We start from the raw sequence: 16,323 nt of genomic DNA, 5'->3' as shown, positions 1-16,323 counted from the left end.
CAGCTTTTTTCTTTTTGCTTATGTGGTGCTGAGGAATCGAACCCAGGGCCTCATGCATGCAAGGCAAGCGCTCTACCACTGAGCCACCTTCCCAGCCCATCCTGTGTTTTTTTTGTAATCTTTGCCTTCCCTGCTCTGACTGCTTATGCTTATTTGATTTCTGTCATTGCAAAAGACATTTTTTAGAATATAATACAAATGAAATCCAATAGTTTATCCTTCTTGAATTTTAAAAAATTATTCCATTCTGAAAAATTATATTAAGTGAAGTAAGCCAGACCAAAAGAAACATAGGTCCCATGGTTTCCCTTATTTGCAATATCTAGTATAAGTCTGAGTCAAGCAGAAAAGGTCAGATAAGGTGATGTTAGGGAAATGAACCCTAAGATATGTATTCAAATTTTTTTTCTTTCATGCAGTTGTTTCTAACACATTTATAAGATTATTTCTTTGTTGCTTTGTATGTCCTTCCCTCACAGTATAACCCCTGCTTTCACTGTATTTGATGTGGGTATAATTTGTGGAGGGGAAGGGGAAAAACAAATCGTTTAAATAGGGATACAGGTGGACCCATTGCAACAATGAAATGTACAAGTCGTTATGTTGAAAACGAACTTTACAACTTTGGTTGGGGGGCGGAGGGAGGATGGGAAGGGATGGAAAGGGGAAACAAAGGAGGAGGCTACAATGCTTTATAAGAAATATACTCATTATCTTGCCCATGTAATTGTAACCCCTCTGTACAGTATTTTCACAATTAAAAAAATTATTCCATTCTGCATATTCAACCATGCATTCATTTATTATAGCAGCATGTATCACATGCTGATACTAGGGCTTGAACTTAGGATCAGGACAAGGCTGGAGCTTTAGCACACCTTCAGTTCTGGCTTTTTGGTGGTTAATTGGAGATAAGAGTCTCATAGACTTTCCTGCACAGGCTGCATTTGAACTGTGATCCTCAGATCTCAGCCTTCTGAGTAGCTAGAATTATAGGTAGGAACCACCACTATCCAGTTCATTACTGAATAGCATTCCATTGTATATATTAGGGAATTTTTTCCATTCATTTCTTGATGAGAATTGGATTTCTGGCATTGAGATATTATAAATAAAGATTTCATGGGCTTTTGTAATAAGCCCTTGTAATAAAAGCTCTGCTTTTATTACTCTTGAGTAAAAGCCTAAGTTTAGAGTATCTGGACCATATGGTATCTATATATCTAAAAAATTTTTTAAAACCAATTCTCCAAAGAGGTATCATTTAAAATTTCTTCCAGCAGTGTGCAAGAATTCCAGTTGCTCCACATCCTTGCTAGCAGTTGGTATGGCTAATGTTTTAATTTTAGCCACCCTATTGGTGACTTCTGTCACTAATCACCTAAATTCAAGTGTCCCTGTTTAAAATACTGGTACCTTTGTTCCTATCTGGATGATCACTCCATACGAATTTGAAGTGATTCAACACTCACCACCTGCCAAATAAATTAATGAATGCATGAATGAGTGGATTATCAAGTTTTTAAATTTTAAGAATCATATTTTACTAAGAAGAGGCACTATGATCGCACACCCTACATATATCGTTTGCTAAATTCTCTTTTTTTTAATTTTCCTTTTCCATATTAAAAAGGGTTTTTTGAAGTAGGCCTACTTCAGTCAGGCCTCACCTCTGTGGCCAATTGGGGCTTACTATAATGACAGAGAGAAAAGTGAGGGACAGCTGGAGCCATTTCAGCAGTGTAAGAGTTGTAACTCCTCCATCAAAGGCTGGGGCCCAAAGTACAGCACAAAGGTGTGCAATAATACCTGTTGCTCCAGTTGTCAGAGCATCTTACCCCAACAAAGCAGAAAGACTCCACTCCCTGATCTGAGTCAGACTTTTCCCTTGGAATCACTACTTCAATAGTAAAGATCAAGTAGCACAAACATAGCCATTCTTTCTGTCCAGAATTGACACAGTGCCAGAAACACACCTCTGTGGGGCCCTAAATGTATTTCAGGAAACAATCTGATACTGGAGATGCAGAGAAGTTAAACTCTAAACTCTCCCTGTAGAAGTTGAAATCTGCTCATTAGCTTCATTTTACAAGAAGCTGCTACTGGGGTTTATATTGATTAGTCCATTTTATGTTGCTGTAACAAAATGCTTGAGTGTGGGTGAGCAGTTCAGTTAGCTCACAGTTCTGGAGTGGCAAGGTCATGGCACTGGCAGCCATCAGTGGATGGAATTGCATTGGTGGGAGAATTTGAAGCAGGAAGGCTTCCCATTGCAAGACAAGAAGCCAGAGGAGGAGACAGTCTTAATTTGTGTGTGTGTGTGTGTGTGTGTATACCAGTGCTGGGACTTGAACTCAGGATGTGGGCATTGTCCCTTAGATCTTTCACTCAAGGCTGGTACTCTACCACTTGAGCCACAGCTCCCTTTCCAGCTCTTTTTGAGGGGGCAGTGATTAATTGGAGATAAGACTTTCATGGACTTTTATACCTGGGCTGGCTTTAAACTGCCATCCTCAGATCTCGCCTCCTGAGTAGCTAGGATTACAAGTATGTGCCATTGGTGCTTGGCTCTTATTCTTTTTAATAAGCCCCCTTAACAGGAATTAACTGGGGTCCCATGAGAAGAAAACTATGTTAACCTCTTCCAAGATCATTGCCCCCAGTGACCTAACTACATCCCCTAAGCTCCATCTCTTAAAAGTTCCACCACCTCCCAACATGACCACACCAGGAACCCAGTTTCCAAACATGAGCCCTTTGGGACACATTCAAACAGTATCCCAACCAGGGGCCCGTAGACCTCTGAGTATATAAGCAAACCTACACAGGTCCTTGTCTCTGAAAAATGCACAGACTCTTCTAGATCTCCAAGTTTTAAAATATTATTTCAAGGGTCTTCCCACAGTTCCCAGGCCTCTTACTACAAACAACCACGTCCTTTGAAAGAAGATCTGTAGGCCATTCTAAAACACCTGGGGAATGAATAAAAAAAGATACAGATTCTTGAGCCTTATTCCAGTTTCTTTGCCAGCATTCCTGGGAGCAGTGCATAGTAATCTGCTTTATAACCATGTCTTCTTAAGAAATTCTGCCACAATAGGAATCTCTGCCAGAGGGTCAGAGACCACAATTAATCTTTCAATTCAAGAAGAACTAGGGAATCTATCTGTTCAACAGCTCATTTGCAACCTACTTTTGAGATCTTCAGTTTTCTGTCTCTAGCCAGTCATAGGCTCTTGTGATCAACCTCAGGATATAAACAGATGTTTTTAAACTGGTTGTGGAAAAAAAAAACACAAAAATGAGTCTAGGTCAAAAAGTAGATAAATAGCAGAAGCTTTTCTTGAAGCAAAGGGAGATGTCTTGGTAGTCTGTACCATGACCCAGTTCCATCCCAGCTTTTGTCATCTATGTGGCTGAGTGCAATCACCTGGCCACCAGAAATGTCATTTGTGTACTCGTCTAAGCAACCATGGAGAAGGGGAGGTTTCAAGAAGCTTTTATGATTCAGATTTGCCATTTATAGAAGCAGTATGCAAACACCACTGAAGAGCTGCTGGCTGCTCAGCTCTGTAGGCATCCTAGCCTTCACATTTTACAGCCCACCATGAATAATTCTCACAATGGTACATCTCACCATTAGTCAGATGTCACAGGCTTATTTTTCATCCTAGGACCATACCGTAATGCCATTTAGCCCACACTTCAATGTCATCTTCCACAAGATTTTGTGTTTTTATTCCCCATCATGACACCCTAGGAGTGAGCTTCCCAGAATGCATTGGAGCATGCATACATGCTCCCCAGTGCAGAGGAAGCAATCGTTCTTGGGAAATGAAATTGGAATGACAGAACATTTATTCCTCCATTTCCCATGTTAGCAAGTTGTTTTGAAGAGTTTGCAGTCCAGCTCATAGACTGATACAGTTCTCTACTGTGTGAAGGCTATAGGATTCTTATCATTACAATTACCCAGCTACAATATCTGATATTAGCTTATTTCTCAGAAAGCGAAAGTTCAGTCCTAAGCCCATATCATACCAGCATACATCTGCTTGAAAAAAACTCAGCTGGCTTATGAATCTTTAAAGATAGGAATATCATCCAAGTGAAAAGTAAGGATTTTTTTCTATTTTGGTCTGAAACCAAAATCAAGACAGGCAATATTTGAAGTTACCTATTTCTGCAAAGATGATCCATGTTACTGATCTTGTCCATAGGTAGATTCCAGGCTTTAGGGGATCGTTGGTGTAGGAAAAACCTGGATCTTCCTCAAGGATGTCTGTTTCTATGAGTTGTATTTGACAGACTGTTGTAAGTTCTAACCAAGGCAAAAATCAGAAATATAGGGCTTACATACATGGAGTTTTCAAAGGAAGAAATAAAAAAAACTGTCCTTATTTTCAAATAAGATGATCATTCATCTAGAAAATTCTCAATTTGAAAAAAAACAAAACCTATGGTTGCTGAATAGGTTATCTTCCTGTTAATTACAAAGTTTTATTACAAGGTTGATAAAATCATAAATCCTGCCCAACTGGATAATGAACACTTATATTCCTCAATTGGTTTGGCTTTTCACACACACACACACACACACATACACACACACACACACCTAGAACTACTGAGGATATTGCTGTCACTTTGCTTACCTGAAATGTTGTACCCTTTTACTGCTACATTGTTTCTTTTTCAATCCTCCCCTCTGTCTTTTGTGCCAGTGCTAGAGCTTGAATTTAGAGCTTTTTCACTCACTGATAGTGCTCTACCATTCGAACCACAGTTCTACTCCCAGCTTTTTTTGTCACTATGGGCAGAAACATCTGTGAGAGAGACCCTTGTCTCCAAGTAACCACCAAAAAACCAGAAGTGGAACTGTGTGGGTTGAGTAAAAAAAATGAAAGGACAACACCTGGTTCTAAGTTCAATTCCTAGAACTGGCACACACACACACATACACACACATAAAACAAACTAACTGAAATGTAGCTTAATTAATTGTCATGAGACAAACACCAGGTATCCTGACAGTATCTGTGGGGCCTCCCTAAGTACAGCCTCTCCACTCTGTCATCTACCACTATCCTAACCCTGAAGGTAATCCTGCCTTTATGATTGTAATGGTTGCTGAAAGGAGACCTCTTCACTGGAAGTGGAGGTGGAAGTGGAAGTGACCACGGAGCCTGGGGACCTCTAACTGTCCATGGGAGGTGTAACTGGAGTGGATAAGGAAGTGACCTTAGAAGATTAGGATGTGACCTCAGAGCCTAGGGTTCAATGTTGACTCACAGTCGGGTGATTGACAGGCAAGTGATTTCTGGTTAGGATCTGTCCTTCATGAAGGAGGGCAGAGGAAGCTGTTCTCACTCCTGGACAGACCTAACAATGACTTCAGCTTTCTCACCCAAATATGCATTCCTACTTCAAAGTTACAGCCATGATTCTCCATATGGGAAGAAGGAAATTCCAATATGATTGACACAAGCTTAAGGGAAACTCCTAGTCTCAAATAAAATGGGAGTATCAGAATCCAATTACAAAATGTACAGATGTATTCGTGGTATTTATATTTTTTTCTTTAGTATTGCTGAAAAGAAAAAAAGACAATCCATTAGCTATGCATCTAGAAACTAAATAATAATCTGTACTTACCATTTATTATTTGAAAACAATGTACAAATCCAGAGCTTATTGGAGATGACTCCAGCTCTGGGATAGAAAGTCTTCTGGATGACCCCCAAATCATTTTGGAATACCAAAAAGGAAGCTCTCAGAAACTACCAGAATCATGTCTACTGGACTCAGGAGCCAACTTGAGGAAGATCCAAAAGAGAAAGATGAGACAGTATAAAGTACATTTAACATGTAAATGTAGTTAAATGTAATTATTAAAACCCAACAAGTACACTTGAATCGACAAGCTCATAAAGAGCTTTCTCGCATTCAGAGCACAAGGAATCAAGTCATTATCTTGAAAATTAGTAAGTAATTGGGAAGAATTCAAGAGCTTTCCCTACCCTTCCCATAGGAACCTGACATCTAGGGACCCAAATAGTGGAGGGCAGGTACTGTGTCTGATGTGAGAAAAACTGTCAAAGTGCATTTCTTAAAAGTTCCTGCTTTGGCCTGAAAGTGAAAGAGGAACTTCTTTGGGATAAGGAAGGATGTTTGAAATGTAAAGTTTTTGTCTTAACTGATTTTTTTCCAAGATTGAATTAAGACACATCTCAGAAGACACAGCTTAGATTGTTCAAAAATATACGTATAATAGGGTATATTTTGAGATTGTGTACTGTATATTTTGAGATTACTTGTGTGCTTTTTTTTTTCAAAGTCGTTTAAACGGTCACCTTATGTAAATACATCTTATCCTATTCAAACTAGCCAATCGCAATCAGATTGTGAACCTGAGCTCAACCAATCTAAGCAGCCGGGCAGGGCTTGCTCTTATGCTTGCTTGCCAGATATTTAGCTGAGTCCACCCTCAGCATAGGCATACACAATGCTAATTGCCAGGGGCCTAAATGGAACTGAAAATCAGAAAGGAGGAACTATCCCTCTTCCTTCCAAGTTAGGCATGTTTTCTGCTGCTGCCTTGGTCATATCAGACTACAGGTTCTTTGAGAGTCCTCTCTGTCTCTGTCTCTCTGTCTCTCTCTCTCTCCCTCTCTCTCCAGATCCTTGAATAGTACAATGAACAAGAAATTCTTGAACTGAAATATTATAATCTCTATGTACAAAGAAGTTGCCATTTAATAAAACAGCTTATGGAATACAATGTACCTTGATCAATTGCACCCTTTTCAATATTCTCACCAGTACCTCCACTACCCATCCCTTCCCTCACTCTTCTACATTTTGTAGTATGTACACTGAATTCTTTTTTTTGGGGGGGGTCCGGTTGTGGGGCCTGAACTCTGGGCCTGGGCACTGTCCCTCAGCTCTTCAGCTCAAGGCTAGCGCTCTACCACTTGAGCCATAGCACCACTTCTGGCTTTTTATTTTTCGCTTATGTGGTGCTGAGGAATCGAACCCAGGACCTTGAGCATGCAAGGCAAGCACTCTACCACTGAGCCACCTTCCCAGCCCATGGATGTACACTGAATTCTTGACTGCATTCTCCCCTCTTCATTCATGAGCCCTTTCCCCTTTACAACTCTCCAAGAATAGTAGTAATTAAACATCTACAGATGATAAGATCTAAAAGAGAGAAAACCAGAAATCATGTGTCTGTCTTGGCCAAACATGGCCTAGAATGTCACCAAAGAAATTGAACTGGATTCTAATCCAGTCGAGGAACCAGCTGCCAAGTGGAAGGAAATACAAAGGACTGAGAATATACATGATATTCAATCAGAAAAATTCAAATCATAAGGGACGTGCTGGTCACAGGCTATCATTTGTTAACAGGTAAGTCATAAAGCAATGAAAGTGTGATCAGGAGCCTGGGAGTCAGGAGACATAAGGGAAATCAAAATTCTTAAAAACTGTCAAGAAAACTCACATGCTCCCTCTGCCCCACCCTGGGGTAAAGCTTTGGTGTGAAAGGGTCTGATGATAACCTAATTTTATGTCTCTTAGATAGAAAGTACAGGCTCTTTCCCCCCTGAAATCCAGTACATTTTGCTAGAACTAACCTGTGATGATCACGCCAGTATAAGGTCATACACAGCACTCCATCATGAATAAATCCAGATGTCTATTTCAGAAAAGCAGACCTGAATTACATTTTCCAGGATAGTTCTGTTCCTTCACTTTGATTCTTCTAGCAGGACTCTGATTTCAACATTCTTTTCTGTTTACCTTCACTATTTGCCATTTTTCTCTCAAGTCCTTTAGGATCTGTTAAATTTTCTTTTTTCTTTTGTCAGTTATGGGGCTTGACTTCTGGGCCTGGGTGCTGTCTCTGAGCTCTTCAGCTCAAGGCTAGCACTCTACCACTTGAGTGCTACTTCCAGTTTTCTGGTGGTTAATTGGAAATAAGAATCTCATGGTTTTTCCTGCCTGGGCTGGCTTTGAACAGAGATCCTCAGATCTCAGCCTCCTGAGTAGCTAGAATTACAGGTGTGAGCCACCGGCACCCAGCTAAAAAGTTTTTTTTTTTTAATATATTTGCCCCTGTATATGCCTTCGAATTTCCTAGACTGATGTTCTACTACTGGAGACATGCCTCCCTAGTCTTTTTGCTGCTTAATTGGAGATGGAATCTCATGGATTTTTCAGCCCCAGCTGGCTTTGAACCTTGATCCTCCAAATCTCATCCTCCTGAGTAACTAGGGTTATAGATGAAGGCCACTGTCTCCCAGTCTTTCATTTCTGAACTTATTGTTTTCCTTTATTTTAAATTCTTTCCTGGGTTTTGTCTTTTTCTTGCAGGTCTTATATTTCTCTTAAAGCATTCTTAGCCTGCTTTGCACTACTTCAGTTCTGTTTGGTAGGTGTGTTTTCATTGTCTTCAGGGCTGATAATAATGCACTGTTATTTTCTTTCATATACCTTTGTATGAGCTTTGACCTTGGTCTTGCCTGTGGCTTTTTTAAAAAGTGAAATTGGTTTTTCTGAACAGTCAGAGTGAGGAAAGGATTCAAAGAAAATCTTTCTAATGCCCCAATTTACTTTCTTCTGTCATTGCCAAGATGTTAACATGTTAGCAAACAGGGCAGCTTGCTTCTTGTCCAGCTTCCTCCTGCTCACCTTGCTGCCTCTCTACTAATAGTGGACTGAGCAAGGCTCTTCCCAGTCTGCTGTTCTCAGACTGGTCCTCTGTGCTCTTTAGGTTTTTCTCTAGTTCTCAGATCTTTCAGCTGCAACCTGATTGTTCCCGAGTTTTTCTTCCTGTTCACTTGCTGCGAAAGAACCTGTAACTTGCCCCTGACCACTGGTATTTGGAGATTTGTATGGGTATTGAGGCTTGAACTCAGAACTTCACACTCTCACTTGGTTTTTTCACTAAATGCTGGCATTTTACCACTGAGCCATACCTCCACTTTTGCTGGTTAATTGGAGATACAAGGCTCTGAGATATGTCTGTCCCGGCTGTTTTCGAACTACATTTCTTAAATCTTAGTCTCCTGAGCTAAGATTATAGGCATAAGACACCAGTGCCCAGCTCTTCTGTTATTTTAAATGGTGATGGTTATACATTCACTTGATTCCACTTATAGTTGCTGTGTGCAGTTTGAAAGCCATTGCTTGCCCTCAGTAAGTACTTTAGAGATATGTCAAAATTACTGTTGCTGTTATCATTTATCTTTGGGTCACCAACACCCTGAGCAACACTGACATGTAGAGATTACTTACAAATGTCTGTGAATGAATGGATTTGACTGTTGGTGGGTTTTGGTCACCAATATTTCTATAGAAGGTCAAAACCAGTGTTCCTTTAAAGATATCCTTTACCTTGACTCTTATAAGAAACTAGGATATTATCTATATCCTCATTTGCCTCTTCTAATTAATAGTAAATAAAATTCTAGCCACTACAGAAAGAGGCAGTAATATAATTGTCATTGCCTGTATATATGCAAACTTGTTTGTGAGGCCAGACATCTGTTCATCCCATTGTTATCTCAGGTAGAGATATTATTTGGTGGCCCTGTAAGTGGCTGAAGTTTAATTTGAAATTGAATTCCTACTTTTCATTAACAAAGAAAGGGCTTATAGCCACCATGCAACAGTGTCAGATTTTCAAACACTTTTTGAAACAGTTTAAAGGCAGGGGTGAGTATGAAATCTTACAGTAACAGAATTTCCAAATCTAGAGAGATTATTACCAGTGTCTACTTTACAATGGTCTAGCCCAGTACATTGCACGACTCTAAAACTTTCAGTCTTCTTTGAAGAAGAGATTTTAAACATCTTGTAATTTGATCCTAGTAAGACGTAGTTGGTGAAATAAAATGACTTTGACAAGAAAAATAAAGATTAAATGGTATGAGGTTTTTTGTTTTTGTTTCTTCTCCATGTACTTCTTAGTCCTAAGAGCTCTCAAGAGATCACAATCAGGCGCTCAAGTTACTAACTTCAACTTGTTTCCAAGACTCTGTGCATTATTGCCAGGGAACCAGTCTATTTTACTAGAGATTAAACCCAGGGCTTGGTGTTTGTTCAACAGACACTGTATCATTTGAGCAACGCCTGTAGCTCCTTCTTTGCCTAGGTTATTTTCAAGGAGGATTGGGCTGTAATCCTCCTACTTATTCTTTTCTGTATTGCTTGGAGTGGGGGGTATGAAGGGCGGGGGACACTCACCACTATGCCCAGCCATTTTGCGTCCCTCATAGCAAGAATAACATGCATGCACCACTGTGCTCAGCTATCTGTTGAGAAACAATTCCCATGAAATGTTATGCTTTGATCCTCCAATCTCTGCCTCCCAAGTAGTCAGTATTACAGGCTTGAGCCACCTAGCCTGGCTCAGGGAAGTCTTTAGATCCTTAAAACAGGAAGATCTGAGATAAAACTTTGCGGTCCTAAAAGAGAAAAATAATATGACTCTAGGAATACATAATGACTATTTCCACTTAACAGGAAAGGTTTTGCTACAATTGCTATTTTGATTTCCTGCCCTGCTCCTATAAAAGCTGCTTCCAAATTAATATATGATCTTAAAGTCAGAGACTGCAGAATATCTGATAACTCAGAGCCTGTATTCCATTGGGATTATCTGAGGCATGTCTGAAAATGAATCTCCAGGGTTTATTTGAACTAGCTTGAGTAAGATCCTTTAGGACAGGGCCCACAGATTCAAGAGGCACTCTCTGGGTCTGAAGGATCAATGTGCTTCCCTTGGAGCTAAAGTAACACCAAGGAGAAGTTGGCAAAGAAAGATCAGTGCATGGTCAATTTCCAGCCATTCTGCTAATGACTCTGAAACCATCTTTAGCAGTAAGACAGCAGGAGTTTGCCTACAGTCTATCAGGCTTTATTATTAGTAAGTCTTCTCTGAGAGGGATACATTTTTCCAAGCTATGTGACCTCAATACTAGAAGAAAAGGACCAACTTTTCAAAGTGCCAAGCCAGAACAACTTTACTACAAGAAATAATCCCACAGTTGCATGGTGAGCAATAGACCCTGTATTAAAAAAAGAAAACTAATAGCTTTATCTTAATTTGAATCTCCTTACAAGTTAAGAGACATAAAAATAAGCTGCATCCTTCCATGATTAAAGAGAAAATAGTAATTATATGTTCAACCAAAGGGATGGGTATTAATTACCTAACTATATGCCACCTACAGAAAAATCGATTTACTTGGGTTTTTATTCTCCTTATTTCTCCTTATTCTTCCATCTTAGATAAATGTTTCCTACATGTTCCTTTATCCACTGTGCTAAATTTTTTACCCATATATAAATGTATTTTTTTCCTTCAGTGACTATACAGATTTACATCCAGCTTCTACGGGATAGTAGGCATTCAAAATAAGACTGATTTTCTAGTAGTTAAGAGATTTACCCTGGCAGAGCTAAAATGGGAATCATATATGCTGATGATTGACTGAGCATTCTTTCTACTTACCATCCATTCTATTAGATACATGCAACTAGGTAAACACAAGTGTGTGTCTGGCGGGGGTGGGGGTTGGTGTCTGGGGGGGATGGTAGGGGAGGGTGTGTATGAGATGAAGAGGCTCAGACTTGACTCATGTCACTATGGAGGCTGAGAAATCCCACCATCTCCTAGTTGCAAGCTAGAGAATCAGGAAACTTGATGGTCTAACTTACCACAATCCTAAAGGTCAAGAACGAGGAGCTTCAATGTGTAAGGGTAAGAGAAGAGAGATGTCTCAGCTCAAGAAGAAAGAGAACTAACCGTTTCTCTGTACTTTGTTCTACGTAGGCCCTCAACAGAATTTTTGTTTTGTTTCTGAGTTACTGGGGTTTGAAATCAAGACCTTGTGCTTATTAGGCAAGCACTCAACCATCTGAGCCAATACCTCAGTCCTTGTTTTGTTTTGCTTTTAGTTATATTTTGGGTAGGGTCTTGTGTTTTTGTTCAGATCTGGTCTTAGATTGTGATCCTTTTGCTTTCTGTCTCTCTCAGCACCTATATGTTGCTCTCTCTCTCTCTCTCTCTCACGCACACACACACACAAATACACACACACCTTCTCTCTCTAGCACCATCAGCTGAGCAGACTTGCTCTACCATACTGTGCTTGCTATGATGATTTCCACTCCCATCAGAAACAGAGCCAAGTGACTATGGACAATAAATCTTTGTGTTGATTTTTTGCATGTATTTTGTCACAGCAATAGGAAGCTGATGAATATAGAAAATTGATGCTGAGAGGAGTCATTGCTGTGACTACATTTGACCATATGATTTTAAAGCCAGTCCAACTGATTTGTGGGAGGAATTTGGGAAAGTTTGAAGATGTAGGCTAGAAAAACTTAGAATGCTGTAAGCAAAGCTTAACAGAATCCTAGTCAAAGACTAGAAGACTAATAGGAATGCTGCCAGTAAAGTCTGTGCTGTTGAGGTTTTTACATGGAAATGAAGACTTTTTTTTAATTTTAGGATTTGTACTATAGACCACATGTGTTACATTCTAGCAAAGACCTTGTCTACATTTTGTTCTTGCCCTGAAACTTGGCAGAAGGGTTAAATAGTGGCAATCTGGCTAGGTGCTGATGGAGTATACCTGTAATTTAACTATTCAGGAGGCTGAGTTCTGAGGATCTCAATTCAAAGCCACCTTGGAAAATTATCTTCAATTAACTGCCAAAACCTGAAAGTGGGACCATGGCTGAAATGGTAGAGCACTATTTTTGAGCAAAAAAGCTCAGGAACAGCACCCAGGCCTTGAGTTCCAGTCCCATGATCGGTGTGCACGGGCACTCACGCAAACACACACACACATACACACACACACACGTGGCCATCTAGTTTAATTGGCAGAGGAAATTTCAAGGAAGCACAACATTCAGCCTGCAAATGCATAGTGTTGGTTGCTTTTAGAGTTATAGGGACAATCATGAGAAACTAAACAAAGTAAGTCTTGAAAATTTGTAGTTTGGCCACAAAAAGTTGTGGGTAAGGAAGAGATCAACACAATCTATTAAGTAACTTCTATTAGATCTATAGGAAAGATGACTTGAGAATCTTAAAAAACCAGCAAGCCCCCAGCCCTGCAGAATCAAAGGTACAAAAATATGAGTCATGTGAGAAGAGAGCATGCCCCATCACACTCACTTAGAAGGTGTTTTTTTCCAGGGTTTTAGAGTGCTCAGCAACCCATGCACTCAGAAAATAGATGAAACAAAACCTTGCATATTTTGATGAAGTTCAGGGTTTTTTTTCTTATGTTGTTTGTACTTTGGATGCCAGAACTAAAAAAAATCACAAAATTAACCCTAAGTTACAAAGATTTTATGTATATGTCTTCTGATTTTTGAGTCTATGCTCCAACATTCTATGATCTTCCTTGAGTCAATTTTGTACAAGGTGTGAGAGAGGTAACTAAATTTATTCTTTTGCTTATGTATATCCAGTTGTCCCACGACAATCTACTTAAAAACTATTCCCATTTTTTAATTATCTTAGTGCTCTTGTTGAAAATAAATTGATCATAAACACGAGGATTTATTTTAAATTCCCAATTCTGTTCTATTTGAACTATATGGATTTTCTTATTCGGTACTATACTGTCTTGATTACTGTAGCTTTGTAGAAAGTTTTAAGATTGAGAAATAAGGCTCCTTAAACTCCAATCTTCTTTTTCAACATTGTTTTGGCTACTGAAGTCTCTTGTATTTTCATGGTCGTTCGTGCCAAGAAGCCAGATGGAATTTTGAATGAAGATGATAATGCATTTGCTCATCTCTACAGAGTAAATTTTAGTGTGTTGATGCATGAGCATGAGATAGCTTTACACCTACATAGCTATTAGTCAAATTCTTTCAGAAATAATAGCAGTTTCCAGAGTATATATTTTGCATGGTTTGTTAAATTGCTAAAAATTTTACTCCTTTCATGCTGTTATAAGTAGAAGCATTTTTCTAATTTTGTATTTGAGTTGAGTATCAGCATAGAAATTACAATTGATTTTTGCATATTTGTCTAGAATCCTGTAATATTTCTGAACTAATTTATTAGTTCTAGACACATTTTTGTGGAGACCCAGTACCCAGTTACATGGATCTATCAGTCTCTAAGTAAAAATGATAGACTAATATTGTGGGTTCAATTTGCAGTGCTCCATGCACACACAGAAACACAAGTGTTCTAGGAAAAAGAGTTGTTTCACGTTGCAAACCAAGCCTATTGCTTCCAGATAACCCTATCATTTATTATACAGTAGGAGCATTTATATGCACTTCCTGTCAACCACTGCAGCTGTTACTGAGGACATTTCCGTAATACTTCTTGTTAGTCTGCTTTTACTGTGTACAGTGGTGAAAAGTGAAATGACTTCTGATCCAATTTCATCTCACTGCTAGTTTTATGCACCATCGCTTTTTACTGACAGAGCAAATACCTAAATAGTAAAGATGACAAATAATAGCCTGGTATTTTATAATAAAAAAAAAGCAGGGTCTCTGAAAGAATCTTGGAGAACCTCCTGTATTAAGGATTAAAACTAATACTTTCCCTATTTCACCCTATTTAGGGTGAATAATGTAGACAAAAAATGACAATTCTGATTTAAAAGAAGCAAGAAAATATTCAGAATCAAATGTGAATATGGGTTCAGTTTTCTCTGAATGGCATATTGTACTGTGGAGAGAACTGTTAGAGCCAGAGAACAAGAGAAAGTCATAATAAATGCACTGATGGGGACATCATTAGTCTTATTGGCTCCTTTCCCATGCTCCTTTCCCATGACCTGGCAGGCACCTTTCCCAGAGTGACCAACACTACGCCCATTTGGTGTAGGCAGTAAATAATGGGCCTCCTTCCTCTTTACCTTGAGAGGACACTCCATTGGGTTAGTTACAACCATAAAAGGTAACAGGATTCCCTTAAAGTGACCTTCAGTCTGAGCAGCTGCAAGCCCCTTATCTACTACTTTGGCAGCTGCCAAAAATCCTAGCCCTCCATGATGAAGTCCAAGGTCCCTGCCTCCCTAGCCCCTCTAGATTCTAAGAAGTCATCTCAGACAAAGACGGAAGCTTCTTCTCCCTGTGAGAATTGGCCTTGTCAGTCCCATTGCTGGTAATAAACCTTTCTTTCTTTGTTATACATGATTGTGTGTCTAAGTGGTTTTCTGGGCTTGTGCTTACAGACAGTAGGTAGGTAAACTATAACATAGCTGAGAAATGTCTTACATATATTTTAGATGTCACCTTCTAACACTCTTACGATTTAGGCTTGGCAGAGGCTGGAGGTCTGTTAAGCTGAGTGACATACTCTGGGAGTTTTACCTAGTAGTCATAGGATGTTGGGTTAGATTTGAAAGAAAAGGGCTACTAAAAGGTCTACATTCCTTTATTGCTCTTCTTCCACGAATGCTTGTCCACTCAGATCATCAAAGAAAAATAGAGTCTCTTAGTTCAAACATTGCTGTGCCCAAAAAGAGTTTTCAATAAACATTTATGGAAGGGAGTGTTGGGGAACGAGAAAGACAGTGAATGCTGCTATCTTTACATCGTGATGGTTAAATAATGTTAAAAAGAGAAATTCTTTAACAGTGATGCCTGACATCACTGGGATGGAAACACTGATGCGTTTTTCCTAGGTATCCAAGCTGGGCTCAACGTGTCATTGCATGGAACACGAACAGTATTCTAGACGGCTCCTGGGATTGTCCGGACCCAAGTTAAGCCAGGGCCCAAGAACAACCTATCAGAGGTTAACCGAAGACAACATAACAATGGCCTTAGGTGAAAAAGTAGCTGAGCCAAGGCTGGAATCAATCCTGTGTCACACAGCTTCTTTTAAGGAGGGTTTAAATAAGACCCTTCAGGCCGATCTGTACTGCATCCTACTAGTGAAGACACTATGGGAGAAGATGGATTGGTGCCGTGCCAAATTCATGCGATTTACGTTTTCTCCAAGTTTGAAATAGGTCATAATAAGTATCGATCAAGTTGTTGCCTTCTTCTAAGTTGGAGATTTTTGCTTTTCTTCTCTAACAGCAAACGTGTTTTCTGGATGGAGACCAAGGAAGGATCAGGCAGGCGACGCCATCTCTCTAGCGGGGATTGGATGCAATTTCAGCCGCAGCAAGGGAGGCGCCAGAGCCAAGCGCAGGACCCGGGCCTGGTGATCCCCGGTCGCCGCCGCCTCCCGCCTCCCCGCAGGGCAGGGCGGGGCGGAGGGAGGTGGGTAGAGGGAGAACCAACGCGCGCGCGACGCGCGCGGACGGCGGGGAC

The sequence above is a fragment of the Dipodomys ordii genome, unplaced genomic scaffold (genome assembly GCF_000151885.1).
Source record: "Dipodomys ordii isolate 6190 unplaced genomic scaffold, Dord_2.0 Scaffold47, whole genome shotgun sequence".
NCBI lineage: Eukaryota > Metazoa > Chordata > Mammalia > Rodentia > Heteromyidae > Dipodomys > Dipodomys ordii.
Note: the sequence above shows the minus strand (reverse complement) of the source record.